Raw genomic sequence first — 15,345 nt, 5'->3', positions numbered from 1 at the left:
CGCCCAAGGAGAAGGTCTTCCTCCTTCCCAGCAAGTGGCCTCTCCCAGGCCCTTGGGGGTGGCTCCTTGTGGGGAGGGGATGTATTAATGGAGGGCGCAGGACATGGGGCCTGCGGGGAGAGTCACCTGCCTTTAGAGGACCCCGCGGGCAGGGGGTCGCCCCTCCCTACCCTGAGGGTGCAGGCAGACATGTCCCCAGGGCCGCCGAGGCCACGGGAGCAAAGCCGTGACTGTGAGCGGGGCTGGGGACAGGGCTCACTCTGCGCAAAGTGTGGGTGAGGGTCTCAGGCCCGGAAGCTCAGGAGCCCAGCTCAGGACTCCTATGGGGAGTCCTCTGACCGAGGACCGCCACCCACCCACGACTGCAGGGGTTGTAAGCTGTGCGCCCTCACGAGGAGGCCCAGGGCTGGCCAGGTGGGGCTGGGGAGGAACTGGACAGGAATGAGGGGGGCCCGTCGGAGGCCGCTGCATGCTCCGAGTGTAGGATGGCCGCTGGAGGAACACAGACAGCAGGCAGTTCCCGACAAGACTAAACACGCTCCTACCACACCAGCCGGCTGTCATCTGCACTCGTGTCCACCCGAGTTAGTTTACAGTGGGCGATGGATAAATACATTGTGCCGCACCCCCCCACCCTGACCACAGAATACTCTTCAGCTTTCCAGCCGTGGAAACACGTGGGGTAAACTAAATGCACATTACAGAGTGAAAGCTGCCAATCTGAAGTCCGTGTTCCACATGGTTCCAGCTCTGACGGTGGTGTTGATGTGTCCACTTGGATGAAACACGGGCCACCCGGACATAGGGCTGGACGTTATCTTGGATGTGACCACAGGGGTGTTACCGGATGAGTTTAACATTTGAATCAGTGAGCTAAATAAAACAAACTGGCCTCCTCAATGCAGGTGGGCTCTATCTAATCAGTTGAAGGCTTGCTTGGAGCAGAAAGACCAAATAAGAGGGAGCTCCTCCTGCCTGACCACCTTGACCTGGGGCATTGGTGTTTTATAGGTCCTTGGATTCAAACTGAAACATTTCCTCCCCTCCGGGGCCTGGGCCTGCTGTCATTTTGGTGCAGGTGTCCCGTTGGCTCTCCTGGGGTCCATCAACTGATGGTAGATCCCAGCACTTGTCAGTCCTCATGATCACAGAGCCAGTTCCTCATTATTATGAGGTTTATTAACCTCTGGGAGAGGCACAGCTCTGCAGGCAGTGAAAGAGCCAGGTGGAAGGGAAAGGCGAATGGGTGGATCACAGCCGATGTGCAGGGAAGCCACCGGACGCACAACCCCAGGAGTGACCCACATGCAGGCCACAGGCTCTGGGTGACAATCATACATCTTCAGAGGTTCATTGATCTTGACAAGACTACTGCAGAAGGGGTGTTAGTAATGGGGGAGACTGTACATCTGTGGGGTGGGCTGTGTGGAAATCCATACTTTCCACTCAATTTTACCCCCGCCCTTCAGCTGGACATGTGGTGGCCCCACGCTGCTCACAGGTGGCACTGCCAGGAGTGTTTCCCCCTAAGTCATGTGCAAACAGTGGAGCTCAGACTGAATCTGACCTGTGCTGCATGTTCGTGTGCCTGGGCCTCGCTTTCTCTATTGGGGTGAGAGCCAGGAAACGCATTGATTTTTAGCTTTTCACAAGTGAGACAAAATTAATATGCACCTGTATTATTAGTGGTTCCTATAAACCGTGCTGCAGAAGCAGGGAGATCACTGGACGCCAAGGCGGGACAGAGACCTGGGGAGTCACCATGCTCTCCGTGGCACGGTCGCCTACCCGGTACAGCTGCGCTCTTCTTCCCTCGTTTCCAACACTGCAGTTTAATCAGCACGTGTGTATTGAAATAAAATGTTCTCACCGCCATTTTCAAATGGATTTTGCATAGTAAATGCTAACACAAGACAGTGCAGCCTCATTTCTACCCCTAGGAGGCCTCGATGGCAGGATACCTGGGTCAGGTGCCATGTCCGTGCCATTGTAACTGGAGCCAATACCTTGCTCATTCTATGTGCCCAGGCCCCAGCACTGGCCCCTTGGGATGCCTTTCACCTCCTCGGAGTCTGGCCCTGAATTTGTCCAATTGCAGAGCTGGGTGCTGGTTGCATTTCTTCCCGTGCTGAAATATTTCTTGCATCCTATTAAATACCTTATGGTTTGACCAGCGGGTCATGGAGGACCCTCCTCCACCAGTTGTAAACACTTTTCTCACTTTGGAAAAAATAACCAACTTCCTGTTTCCACCACTTATCCAGGCCTCTGAGGCCGGCTCATCCTGTCCCATCTCAAGAGGCAGGGAAGGGGATCCCTGAGTGGCGCAGCGGTTTGGCGCCTGCCTTTGGCCCAGGGCGTGATCCTGGAGACCCGGGATCGAATCCCACATCGGGCTCCCAGTGCATGGAGCCTGCTTCTCCCTCTGCCTGTGTCTCTGCCTCTCTCTCTCTCTCTCTCTCTCTCTCTCTGACTATCATAAATAAATAAAAATTAAAAAAAAAAAAAGAGGCAGGGAAGCTTCTGAGCTTAAGCTGATTTTTCAAACTGCCCTCTATCAGTCAGACACCAGGGAACCTCCTCCCAAGGCCACATCCCTGCCTTCTCACCTTTAAACCAGGAGGACACCTGTAACTACGTCCCTGTGGTCTCATCACAATACAGTGCACATTTGCTAAAGGGCTCAAAATAATGTTTGAGAAATATGCCTCACCATTCCAAATCGGGAATGAGGGGTGACCATGCGGCACTGCCCAGGGCAGCGTGGGAGTGCTTGCAGGGATGCAGGGGTGTGCGGTATGCGGCTGCTGTCACCTTTGACCCCAGGGACAATGCTCTGAGAGGCCATGGCTGGGCCGGGCTCACAGCTCAGCTCAACAGGAGGCAAGAGGCACTGGACTGAGAGCCCATGCCCTGGCCAGAGCCCAGAGCAGGATGCTAGGTGGGGACAGGGGGCCGGGGGCTGACGTCACATTTAACAGGTAAAAAATGGCCTTCCTCAAGGATGGGGATCCAAGCTCAACACCTCCAGCTCAGTAACTCTCTATAATTTTACAAACTCGGAATTCGTCTTGTGTGTAGGCCTGGCTCTCCAAGATGCAGCTTGCAGGAGTTGGTGACAGGACGCACTGGTGTGAAATCCACAACCTTGTTTTGGGATAAACCTGTTGGGCTGCATTCCACAGCTAGGGATGCTCCCTGCAACCAGGAATGCCAGATTTTGAGGATCAGCCTCTGTAACATCTTCATAAAAGTTCTATATCATTTCAGCCTTTGCACTTTTCACATCAAATCCTAATTCAAAAGGACCATTAAAAGTGCTTATGATATTATTTCAGATTCCCTATAGATCCCAGTGGGAGTAGGAAACCCTCAGTGGGCTTGGGTTCCATCCCTGTACAGCAGGGAAGACCCTGCGTGGGGGGCCAGGTCCTATGCAGGGTGGAAGGTAGGGGGTGAGGGGGTGGCATCCCTGAGGGTGGGGGGAGGAGAGGCGGGGGGCGGGGATGTGCATGGCATCTCTGAGGGCAGCCAGCCAGGACCTGCCCCAGATTTGGGATCTGGAACCTCAGTTTTCCTTGTCCAGCACTCACCACCTGCCTGAGTTGGCCTAGCCAAATGACCCAGCCTCCTTTCTCTTTCTTTCTTTCTTTCTCTTTCTTTCTTTCTTTCTCTTTCTTTCTTTCTTTCTTTCTTTCTTTCTTTCTTTCTTTCTTTCTTTCTTTCTTTCTTTCTTTCTTTTTTTTTCTCCTCTGTTTCTATGTCCTCACAGGGAGGCTGTGCCATGTACCCTGCCTATCTCTCTGGTGACCATCCCTTGAGGGATGAGTGCGAAGTATGTAGCTTCTGAGGTGATTTTTCTGTCTGAGACAGAGAGGCAAGCCTCGGGTCTGCGCTCTGTTCTTTCTTGACCTGGACTTAAAAATTTTGTTGTTGTTGTTTTTTACAGACTTTATTTATTCATGAGAGACACACAGAAAGAAAGGCAGAGACACAGGCAGAGGGAGAAGCTGGTTCCATGCAAGGAGCCTGACATGGGTCTCAATCCTGGGTCTCCAGGATCATGCCCTGGGCTGAAGGCACATGCTCAACTGCTGAGCCATCCAGAAGTCCCTGGAATTTTAAATTTTATACAGAAGGGGCACCTGGGTGGTTCAACAGTTGAGCGTCTGCCTTTGGCTCAGGGCATAATCCTAGAGACCCAGGATCGAGTCCCACATCAGGCTCCCTGCACGGAGCCTGCTTCTCCCCCTGCCTGTGTCTCTGCCTCTCTCTCTCTCTCTGGGTCTCTCATAAATAAATAAATAAATAAATAAATAAATAAATAAATAAATAAAAAATAAATAAATAAATGTACACAAACCAAAAGGTAAATGAATCCTTATAAAGCGAGGACACTACACAACCATCACCTGGTGAAAGCAGATGTCCCCTCCTGGGCTGCCCTTTTTCCCCTCCCAGGCACCATGCTGCCTCCGTGGCCCTGTCCTGGTGCTGACCCCTCAAGAGATGTGTAGTTTGGAGTCGGTGTTGGGGACATGGCACAGACCTTTTTGTGTCTGTGGCTTTGTTGCTGGACGCTGTGTCTGCGTGGCCTGTCCACGTTGTTACTCGGCATCATGGGTGGTTCTGCCTCGTGGATTTCTCAGGCTCTCTCTGTCTTCCGACCTGTCCTCTCCTCTTCCTCGCCTTGGGTGCTCCCCCTAGGTGCCCCCCTCCTCCCTGTCCTTCAGTCCATCCTGGCCCGTCTGCCCTGCCCAGGCCCAGGTGATGCGAGGCCAGCTACTCCTGAAGCAGCAAGTGCTCTGTCCTGCACAAACAGGAACTCATCCAGCACTGGAAAGAGGAGGAGCCAGAGAAGTCACCAGCATTGGGGGCCCCCCATGCTCTATTGGCCATATGACCCCCTCCCTTCCCCTCGTCTCCTCCCCATGGCTTCCCTGCCAGGCAGGGGTCAGGGGCCCATCTTCATTTCACAAATTATGGGTGGGCACTTCAGACATATGTGAAGATGGGTCTGAGTCCCTGAGCTTACTGACTCCTGTGATGATCAGTTTGTGTGTCAACTTAGTTAAATTTGTTCAACCAGACACCAATCCAAGTCTGGTTGGGAAGCTATCTGAGATGCATTAACACCTACAGTCAGTGGGCTTGGAGTGAAGGAGGGGCCTCTATGGTGCGGCTGGGTCTCATCCAAGCAGCTGAAAGACCTCTGATGCAACACTGAGGTTTCCCTGAGGGAGAAACAATTCCAGCTCAAGACTGTAGCATCGACCCCTGCCTGAGAGTCTCTAACCTGCCTCTCCTGCTGGCTGCCCTCAGGGTTCCAGATGTGCCAGCCCCATGACTGCAGAAGCTAACTCCTGAAATAAATCTATAATAAAAATATGTGCGTATACATGCGTGCGTGTATGCATATAGCCATGTGCAGATAGACAGTAAGTAAAAATACATAAATATAAACGCACATGTACACGTGTGCATGCTTGTGTGATTATACACGGGCAGATAGACTATGTATGTATGGTTCTGTGTCTCTGGAGCACCCCACCCACACACAGCAACTAAGCAGGAACACCACCAGCCTGTGCCCTCCCCACCTCGTGGCGCCTCAGGCACCATGCGCGCCCCTCATGCACTTTCCTGTCTTCATGCTATGCTGCAGCTGACCACAGCACACGTTTGTCTCAGTGTTTCACCATCCAGCCGGAGGTCCTGTCTCATCTCCATCCAAGAGAGAGCAGAGGCGCCACCCTCTCCTGCCCTGCAAGTTAGGGCAGAGACACCCCGGGTCTGTGGATGTATGCTCTGGCTGAGGACAAGAGTTCCTGGTGGGACAGGACTGAATCTCTGGTTCCGTGGTTTCTCCTTGAACAGGTCTGTGTTGAAGTAGACTATGTGGCCGTTCTTGGCATCTGAGGCTGTTGTGTGTCCTATGAAGGTGTTTTAGGCAACTTACTGTTTTGCTAACAAAGGGTCATATAATAAAACAAAGCTTTTGGAAATAATGAAAGCGTTAGTAGAGTTCAAACAGTTTTATAACTAAGCTCAAGCTGTTTGTACAGTGGCAGCGGTGAAACTTGTCGGGCAGCTTTGATAGCATTTCCTGACATGGGGAAATCTGTCCATAGGATGTGTTTTGAAACATGGAGGAAAAAAATGACAGGGTGGCTTGTGTAGCATGAGGGTTGCTGTTTTATGACTGTTCCGTTACCCATCCTTTCATCCGCACTGTGCATAGACAGTTCTTAATTTATTGCTCATATATGGCCAAGCTGTTGTCCTCAGCGAGGAACCACAGCAAAGTTAGGAAACTGGGTGCCACTTCACCAGGATACAGGTTCTAGCTCAAGGGCTATGCAAACACTGGTCAGCCTGAGAGCAAGGAACTTTAATGAAACAGTAGGATTTCAATTTCAAGGATGGAAATACGGTGAAGAGTTACCAGGAAGACTTATCTGGGGACGGCTCCATTCTGCAGAAAGCTGTGTAGCGGGTCGGGGTCTCTGTGGTGGCTGCTAGAACGCTTCATAATATGGAGAACCATCTAAAGATTGGAAATGCCCAATGCCAAGGGAGAAGAAATGTGTGGGAAATATCAGAAAGGGAGACATAACATAAAGACTCTTAACTCTGGGAAACGAACTAGAGGTGGTGGAAGGGGAGGAGGGCGGGGGGTGGGGGTGAATGGGTGACGGGCACTGAGGGGGACACTTGACGGGATGAGCACTGGGTGTAATTCTGTATGTTGGTAAATTGAACACCAATAAAAAATTAATTTATTAAAAAAATTAATAAAAAAATAAAAATAAAAAAAAAGGAAATACCCAATGCCTACATTCTGGCTTAATTCAAAAAATAAAAAGTGTACTGTGTGTAACCCGACAGTTTGGGGAGAGCTAACAAATGGTTCCTGTTACTGCTTTCTGACCTAACGGTCGTGGTGGTACCAGTTTCTATTTATTGTGCTTGAGCTTGAGGATACAAACGTGTCGCTTGTCCCCCACTAGTTCTCCCACAGGGAGGTCTCTGAGGTAACTGATTTGAGGAACGTTGTGTTGGGTTGGCTCCGAGACACGGAGCAAGCACATCCCAAGAGATTGGTCGAATCCCAGGATGCTGAAATCCAAGGCCAAGCCACCTCTCCTGGCTGAGGAGAAAACAACCATTTAGTGCTGCAAGAAATAAAGCTCTCGGGGTTTTAGGGGAGTTAGGTCAAAATTCAGTCGCATTTTTTCTGTTTTATTTCAGCAATGTCACTTATTCAACGGACTCTTATTGAGCAATGGCCATGTGTTGGCCAATTGTTCTACAGTTAGACACACAGAACCAGGGTATATAAGAAAGGGAAACATCGGAATACAAGGGTGCCTGGCACTGAGGCCATGAAGGAAGGGCCACCTCACTGTGCTCAGGAAAGCCTACTAATATATGAAGCCACAGCTGGAGGATAAAGAGACCAATGGGGAACATTCTAGGATGAGAGAAGGCAGGGTGTTCATCTAAAGTGTATAACTCACTGAGAACTCATCTGAAGTAACATCAACTATTATTTCTGTCCAGAAAAAGTCTAGAAAATATATGCTGTAGAGCTGACCCGTGGTTCTTGACCAGTTCTTTCTGGAAGACGTGCTCTGGAGGGCCAGTGACTTTGAACTTTGGGGGTTGCTGTTGCCTGAAGGCACTGGGAGGGGGGCTGGTTGCTCTGAGTTCAGAGAGTGAGCATAGAGGGCATAAGAGTGTGTTCCAAGGAGCACTGGGATGGAAGAGGTGGAACCAACACCACCAGCTTGGTCAGACGAGGAAGGGGAGGTGCTGGGAAAACTGCAACCCTGAAGCCACCCAGAAATTAGCCCAATGAGAAAAGAAGACCAATAAAGACGGCAAAATAAAGTGAAATGACTCAGCAAATGTCTAAAACTATCATGGTTCCTGCTTCCTGATGTGTTTATTAGTATTCTTTAACATTAGTGCCTTCAAGTTCATCAAATGCCTTCATGTAATTCGTCTCATTTAAATATTTCAACAGCCGTAGGAGATGCACTGAGAAAGCCTTTTTTCCAGGTTTTAACAATGAGCAAAGAGTTGAATGAAAGAAAGGGACGTCACTTTGACTGTCTGGAGCAGCAGTGTTCCCATTTCAGAGATCTGAGAGGGCAGAGAGGGGTCCTGGCCTGGGAACACTCGCCGAGGGGGCCCAGGGGGCAGGAGAGCCAATACACACACACCAACACCTGTTCCCAGAGAGTCCATACAAGGGGTTGTGCAACCAGAGGGCGGGAAGTCCAACCACGTCCCAGCAGGCAGAAAATACTGCTGCAAAAGACCATGAGTAAGCGGAGAATTAACAGATGAAAATGCACAAGCACTTACCCATAAAAGTCAGTGGGGGAGGTGTTCTAACAGGGAGAAGTCAGCCAGGGTTGTGGTGAGGGTACAGGAGAGCTGGGCACGTCTTTGGGAGGGCAGGGATAGCTACCCACAGTCACGCCACTCATGGTTGGCAAAATGTACCATAGGTCAGACAGAGGGCTCCCCAGTACCTGTCTCGGGATGCTGCTTATACTTCTCCTCTGGTCCCCTGTCTATCCATCTGTCCATCTGCCTATCTATCTATCTATCTATCTATCTATCTATCTATCTATCTACCTATATATCTATCTACGTATCTATCTATCATCTATTTCCATCCATCATCTATCTGTCCATCCATCAACCATCCATCCATCCATCCATCCATCCATCCATCCATCCATCCGTCTATCCATCTATCATCTATCACTGTCTACTTATCATCTATCTATGTATCTATGTATTTACCTCAATCTCCTTGTCTATCGATACTTGTCACCCATGTATCTACTCCAATTTCGAAACTTAAACATATAACATCAAATGCTGATGGGCTGTGTAGAGCAACAGAAACTATCAAACATCATCAAGAGTATAAGATAGTTCAGCCATTTTGGAAAACTCTTTTTTTAAAAAAAATGAGACCACTATCTATATAATGACCCAAATATTCCACGGCAAGGCAATTAATAAGGAGAAATGAAACAGTAGTGTGCATAATGATGTGCGTGAGAGTGTTCATAGCAGGTTTATGGTCCTGCGGAGTGAATGGTGACACCCCCAGTGCTCTCATGGGGGAAGGCTGGACACTCGTGGCTCATGCAATGCAAGGGGATGCTGTGAAACAGCAGCCACAGAGCAGGTGCAGAGACACTGCCACGTGGATGACGCCCAAAGCCTTGCCCAGACGAACAGAAGCCGGTGTCTGCAGTATGGACGGTGTGCTCCCCTGACAGAACAAGTTGGGCAGGGGGGCGGAGAGCAGGAGGCGGGGCAGGGGCGGTGCCCTGGGGGACAGTGTCTACACACACCTTAGGCTGGGAGACGGGGCAGCAGCACTGTCCACACTCCTCCAACGGGACGTTTCAGACGGTGCGTCACCAGCACATAAACTACCACTCCCTGCACAAGAGCTGGGGTGTCTCTTGGATGGTAGGACACTGGACAGGAGGATGAGTCTGGCATGTTCTCCCCACAGGAGGCTTGCAGGGGGCTATCTCGTGTCAGGCAGTGGGAGTAAATGCTTAGAGCTAAACCAGACTCCTGTGCTCCCGATTTCCTCTTTCCAGCCCCGCAGTCTCTGGGCACTGGGGGTCCCCTCTTGCTGGCCTCTCCTTCCAGGAGCTTTTCCCCTGGGCTCATCTTGCACTCCCTCATAGGACGGCTTCCACACCAGCCAGGTGCTTCCAGGTGTCAGCTCCCAGAAACCCCAGCCCCAGGACAGGTGGGAGCAGGTGCAGATTGGGCAAACGAGACTTTCAGCAACCGACAACTGGTCTCTCTGCATCTTCGTTTCTCTGTTTTTATGCTTTCTCCATATCAGAAAAGTTCCCCAAAACATCATCTGGAGAAGGAGCCAAGTTCTGGGAACACGCTTGAAATCAGAATTATGATTTCACTCTAGACTTTGATTTTTTTTTTTCTCACTGATATATGCCACTATGCATTTGCTGCTGGTTAGATAGGCATTCGGGTCCCTTTGTTGGCAGGATGCATGAGGGAAGAGCGAGAGGCCAGGGTGGGCTGACCTCACACTTGCGGCCCAGAGCTCTCCGTGTCTGCAGGTCCACAGCTGTTGCAACCCCATGAAGGGGTCAGTCAGCTCAGAGCCACGTGCATGTGATCAACGCTGCCACCCCAGGAAGGGACAACGCGTTAAAGGAAATGGAAATACATGTCCTAAAAGTTTTTTGGAAAACCAGGGAGTCTTAGGTTTGTCCCAAGACTCCCTGAGTCTAAGAGAGATGATATTTCCACTTTAAATAGGAAAAGGTCAACACCCCCCACCCCCTCCCCAGGAGGCTGCAGCACCTCCCTGTGCCATGTTCTCCAGGGAGGAACTCTCTGTTCATGTCATTTTGTGAGAGGCACTGGTTGAAGGGGGTGTCTGTGGGAAATGTGCCGGGCTGAGTGCGGCTCTTTCAGCGTTTCGTTTGGACAAAGCAGTTGATGATGTCTGCTGGAAAACCCCAGAGATGGGGACGCTGGTGAGTGAGACTCTGGGTCGTAACAATGAGTAACTGTCCCTTCTGGGCCATGGGGTGGGTTAGCAGGTCCAGCCGACCACAATCCCAGCAGAGAGGAGCCCCCATGTCCCAGGAGAGCACTGCCTACACCCTGGGCCAGTTCACTGTTGCTGTGCCAGGGACAGCCAGGGGACCCCTGCTCAAGGACTCCCCTACACTAGAAGAAATGTCTCCCCCTTCTTGGGGAGGACTGTCCGTGCCAGCACAGTGCCTGTACTAGGATCAATCCTGAGTATTTCTGTTCATTGGTGGGCAGACATCAAATTGTTATTAAACTGCATACATTTCAGTGATTTCTATGGTCTTCGAATAAGTTTTCTGTTGCTATCAGTGAAACATCAGGTGTCAGGGACTACATGTTGACATTTCTCCCATCCAGACGCACATGTTGAAGCCCTAACTCCCAATGGGATGGTGTTTGCAAGCAGGGTCTGTGCAACGTAACTGAGCTTAGATGAGGTCATGAGGGTGGGGCCTGGGATGGGATTCGTGCACTTCAAATAAGGATCTTTCTCTCCACCCTGTGAGGCCACAGCAAATGGAGGCCACCTGCACACCAAGAAGCAAGCCCTCCCCTCATGCCACATCTGCTGGCTTGTTGATCTTGGTCATCCCAGCCTCCAGAACTGTGAGCAGTGCAGGTTGGTTGCAGTGCGGGTTTGTGTGTCAGCCCACGCAGATCGACACAGTGGGTTTAAATGATGGTGCTGCAGGGAGACTCATGTAGCATTTGCAATCAGGACTCTGGGGGTCAGAATAGTCCTGGTGTGTGCGTGTGTGTGCATGTACAGGCATGCACACACACACCCTCCCCCCCGTGCCTATCTGTCTTTCCCAATCAAGGACTCACTACATCACTATCTTTTTTTTTTTTTTTTTTATCTCCTTGCCTTACAAACACGGCAAATGTTATTTGTGTTGAATAATGAGTGTAAGCTTTTGACCACCTCTCAGTTCACTAGGTACTCACTACAGCTTCTTGGATGGGCCCCGGCCCAGGAGCAGCTCCTGAGCACACTGAGCAGCTTCTGCGCACTGGCTATGTTTCCACCTTGAACTTCCTGTCTGGGTCCCATCAGACATTCAGAAGTCCTGCCTGGACATCCTGAGGAAGGCTGAGCGCCGTGGAGGGACAATGTTGCTCTTGTGTGCAGGTGGTCTCACCCTCAGAGAGTGTGTGGCCTCTTGGAGACTGGGATAAGAAATCAAAACTGGCCTGTCATACTATAAAAACAGGCTGAAATCACACGAGGATGAGTAGGGAAGATACGGTCCTCCCTGCACGAGTGGACATCTGCAAACCATAAATCCGTAAGCAACACACAGGAGATGTGGATTTAACACGTGACATGATGTTTCATTCAAAGGTCGTATGATATAAGAGAAAAGACACCTTAGGTTCAGACGTCCATTTGCCCTCTATTAGCCACCAACTCAGTCAAATCTGAGCCTACGTGATAATGTTAAGCAGGGATGCATGTGAGAAAGGAACCTCGTGTTCAAGGAGATCCTATTTTACAAGGTAAGCCAGGTCGAGCATTATAAATTCATGAAAATGGTAAAGGTAGGGAGCTAGTCAGAGGATGTTTTGCCTGATTGACAATAAATGGGCCAGTGGCACAGAGTCAGGGGACAGGGAGGGAGACGGCAGGCCTTACAAGTGGAGGGATGGGTGAGGCATCGAGGATGGGAGGCCTGTGTGTGCATGTGCGTGTGCGTGTGTGTGCACTGCAGATGGCTGTGGGGGCAGGGATGCAGCAGTGGGCTGGGCTTCCTGACCATGAAGGCCATAGAGAGGCAGGAGATTATGGGCCCCTCTTGCACCACTTTTTGGACCACTTGGGGTATAATGAAAGCCTGGTGCAGGGTGGGTTCCCTGGATTGAGCCAGGCCCTGAGGATGGAGGGGAAAGGGATATGGAGCTTCTGGGCATGGTGGACCTAGGCCACACAGAGGCTTGGGCGATGGAGACCCTTGCAGGACCCTTCCCTCCGCCCAAGGGGCTTAGGAGGAGTGGAGGTCGTGACAGTGTCTGCAGCTGGCAGCTGTTTCTATGGAACAGAGTCTGTGAAGGGTGGAGACAAAGAATGCAGTGTAGATGCTAGAGCAGGAAATGGGATTTTCCACTGGGTGAGAGGTTTGGGATCAGGTTTCTTTCACCTTTTCTTGTCCTGTTCTTCATCCCTCTTTCTTTTTTCTCATCTGTGTTATCTGAATTTTCTGCAACAACCTGTACTACTTTTCTCATAGACACAATACCATTGTCTTACAACTTTAGGAAGGCCATTTATTATACTCTGATGAGCTCTTTATAATTAAAGAACAAGGCTCAGAATAAAACTTGGACAGATTTTGAAATTTTTATTTGTGAGGAGCCAGAAGAACCAGAAGAATGACCAGTTGGTAACAGTGATGGGACGTCGGACATTCTCAGGACAGATTTTAGGGCCACTAGTGGTCTCTGCTCCTGAACCTGGATGCAGACATTTCCCGTCCATCCCATCACTTTCAAGAGCAGTAGCGTCTAAATGCCTGCATATTGTGGGGAGCTCAGAGTGACCAAGAACCAGTCAGGTCACAGAAGCATATTAGAGGCCAAAGGATCAGAAGCAGGCCTTGCTGGTGTCTGACCAAAATCTGGTTGACGATAATAAGAGGAAAGAGAAAGAGAGGAAGACAGTTGATCAGGCTGGGTCCTAAGGAGAGTTCAGGATTCTCTGGAGGACCCGTTGCTAGAATATGGGTCTCATGTTAGCATCACATTGGCTGGTGGATCCGTCTTAGCGTCTTGTAAAATGCTGAGGCATCAAGAAACACCCAATCAGATCTGTAGGAATACTGCACGCTGGACTGCGATGTGTCTGGTAATGTTAATTAAAGATGGAGCCACTTGGAAGAAGTCACTCACTGAAGCAGAAGTATGTGTTCCCACGCGAGGTAATTTCCCTGTAACGCTCTTTATTTCGTATTTGCTGATAGGAAGGGACTCCTGATGAATACTTATGGGCACTTCAGGCTTGAGCAGGGTTAATCTCTTTAGTTCAGGTGAGTTCATTTTAGCCGTGATTCACTTCATTGGCTATCTGTAATGATTATTAACAAGCTTAAAGACCTCTGGGAGATTGTGGATAAAAATGCAGCGCCAGGGAAGTAGGCTATCATTATGCTAATAGGGTTGGAATAATAATTACCAGGCACGCACAGTTTCCACAGGAATCCTTGGGACCGGGATGGGTCACCGGGTTAGACAATCTCTCACCCCGGTGGATACGCCTCTCCCCGCACACACGCGCGCACACCGACTCTTATAAGACGGATATGAAATATATATTTATGTGCATTGCCTGCCTTGTCATTGCACTTAAATGAACTCACAGTGAGATGAAGGATGATGTAAAGAAATAACATTTATGTTTTTCATGCATCAGCGACACACTTTAATAGCCTTAAGTATGGATTCTGTTAAAATATTTTAAACCTTTTTTTTCTGATCCATCACTTGTATTCCAGTTGCTTATTTTGTGAAAGTGGTTTAATGTGTTCGCACAAAAGTAGGAATGGAATGCACTGAGAGCTTTGTTTTTCTGTAGGTGAGGCCTTGTGTGTGCTGATTTCTCTTCTGCGTCTTTCTTTCGCAAACACAAACCTCTCTGTGCCTTCCTCTGCAGGGACAGCCCTCGCTCGTGCTGGGCCCAGCTCCATCATGCTGCTGTGGTCCTGACTGCCTGCTGCGCCCTGAGCTCTTGAGTGTACCCATTGTGCCTTTGTGTCCTGGTGCAACGAATTACACAGATGTTTAATATGAAGGCATATTTTTAAATGCATGGGTACGTGGTCATGGGCGTTCAGTGAGTTAATGTCCACCTTTCCCACAGCAGATCCATGATCTTTCTCAGAATATGACAATTCCCATTCTATCCTCAGAGTGGGGGGGGGGTTGAGGCCCCCGTGGGGAGGGCCCTGGACCTCTTGCACACGTTGCCTCGGTTAACTTGACATCCATCTTCAACGTGGGGAGGCCTCTGAGTTCCCCTGGGTGACAGAGGTGGGCACCCAAGGCCAGGCTCTTGTGTGTGCCAGTGAAGATGTGACAGACATTGGGAACACTGGGAGAAATCTCTTACATAATGGATGCAGCTGGACCAGGCGTGGGCTGTGGCTGGTCCTCACTTCAGGAAGGAAGGAGGAGGCAAGTGCCTCCAGCCCCAAGGGGCTCCTCGCGTGGACGGGCAGTTTGCTCAACTGGACCGGTGATGGAAAGGGCTGTCCTCACCTGGAAGGAGGTCGCTACACAGATGCTGGGAGGACAGCATCTCTCAGGCAGGGGCTGGACCAGAAAAGTGCTCTGGCTACACAGAAGCTCTGGTCTCAAAGCCCACTGATTTTAGGTTACAGTTAAAAACAACAACAACAACAAATTATTTTTTTAAAAAAAAAGTTGTTTTGGTGATGTTGTCTCTGATTTTTACCCACCTAGGTTGTCAGTAGGTCTGAGGTAGGCAGCTGGGGAACCCCTGCCTCTCGGGACTGTAGATTCTTTGCAGGGGAGAACTGCACACAGAAGCAGTGGCTGCAGTGCAGAGAAGGTCCACACCCAGGGCCTGGTGAGATGCCCCTGTGCCAACATGAGGCGGTGGTCACCTCAGGAAAATGCAGTGACCATGAGCAATGCGCTGGCCTCCTCCCAAGCCCTCCCTTGGCCTCCATCTCTTAGGCAGAGTCAGGAAAGGATGCTGGAGGTGTTCCT

The sequence above is a fragment of the Canis lupus genome, chromosome 31 (assembly GCF_048164855.1).
Source record: "Canis lupus baileyi chromosome 31, mCanLup2.hap1, whole genome shotgun sequence".
Lineage (NCBI taxonomy): Eukaryota > Metazoa > Chordata > Mammalia > Carnivora > Canidae > Canis > Canis lupus.
The sequence above is the reverse complement of the archived record's forward strand: the minus strand, read 5'-3'. Positions refer to the sequence as shown.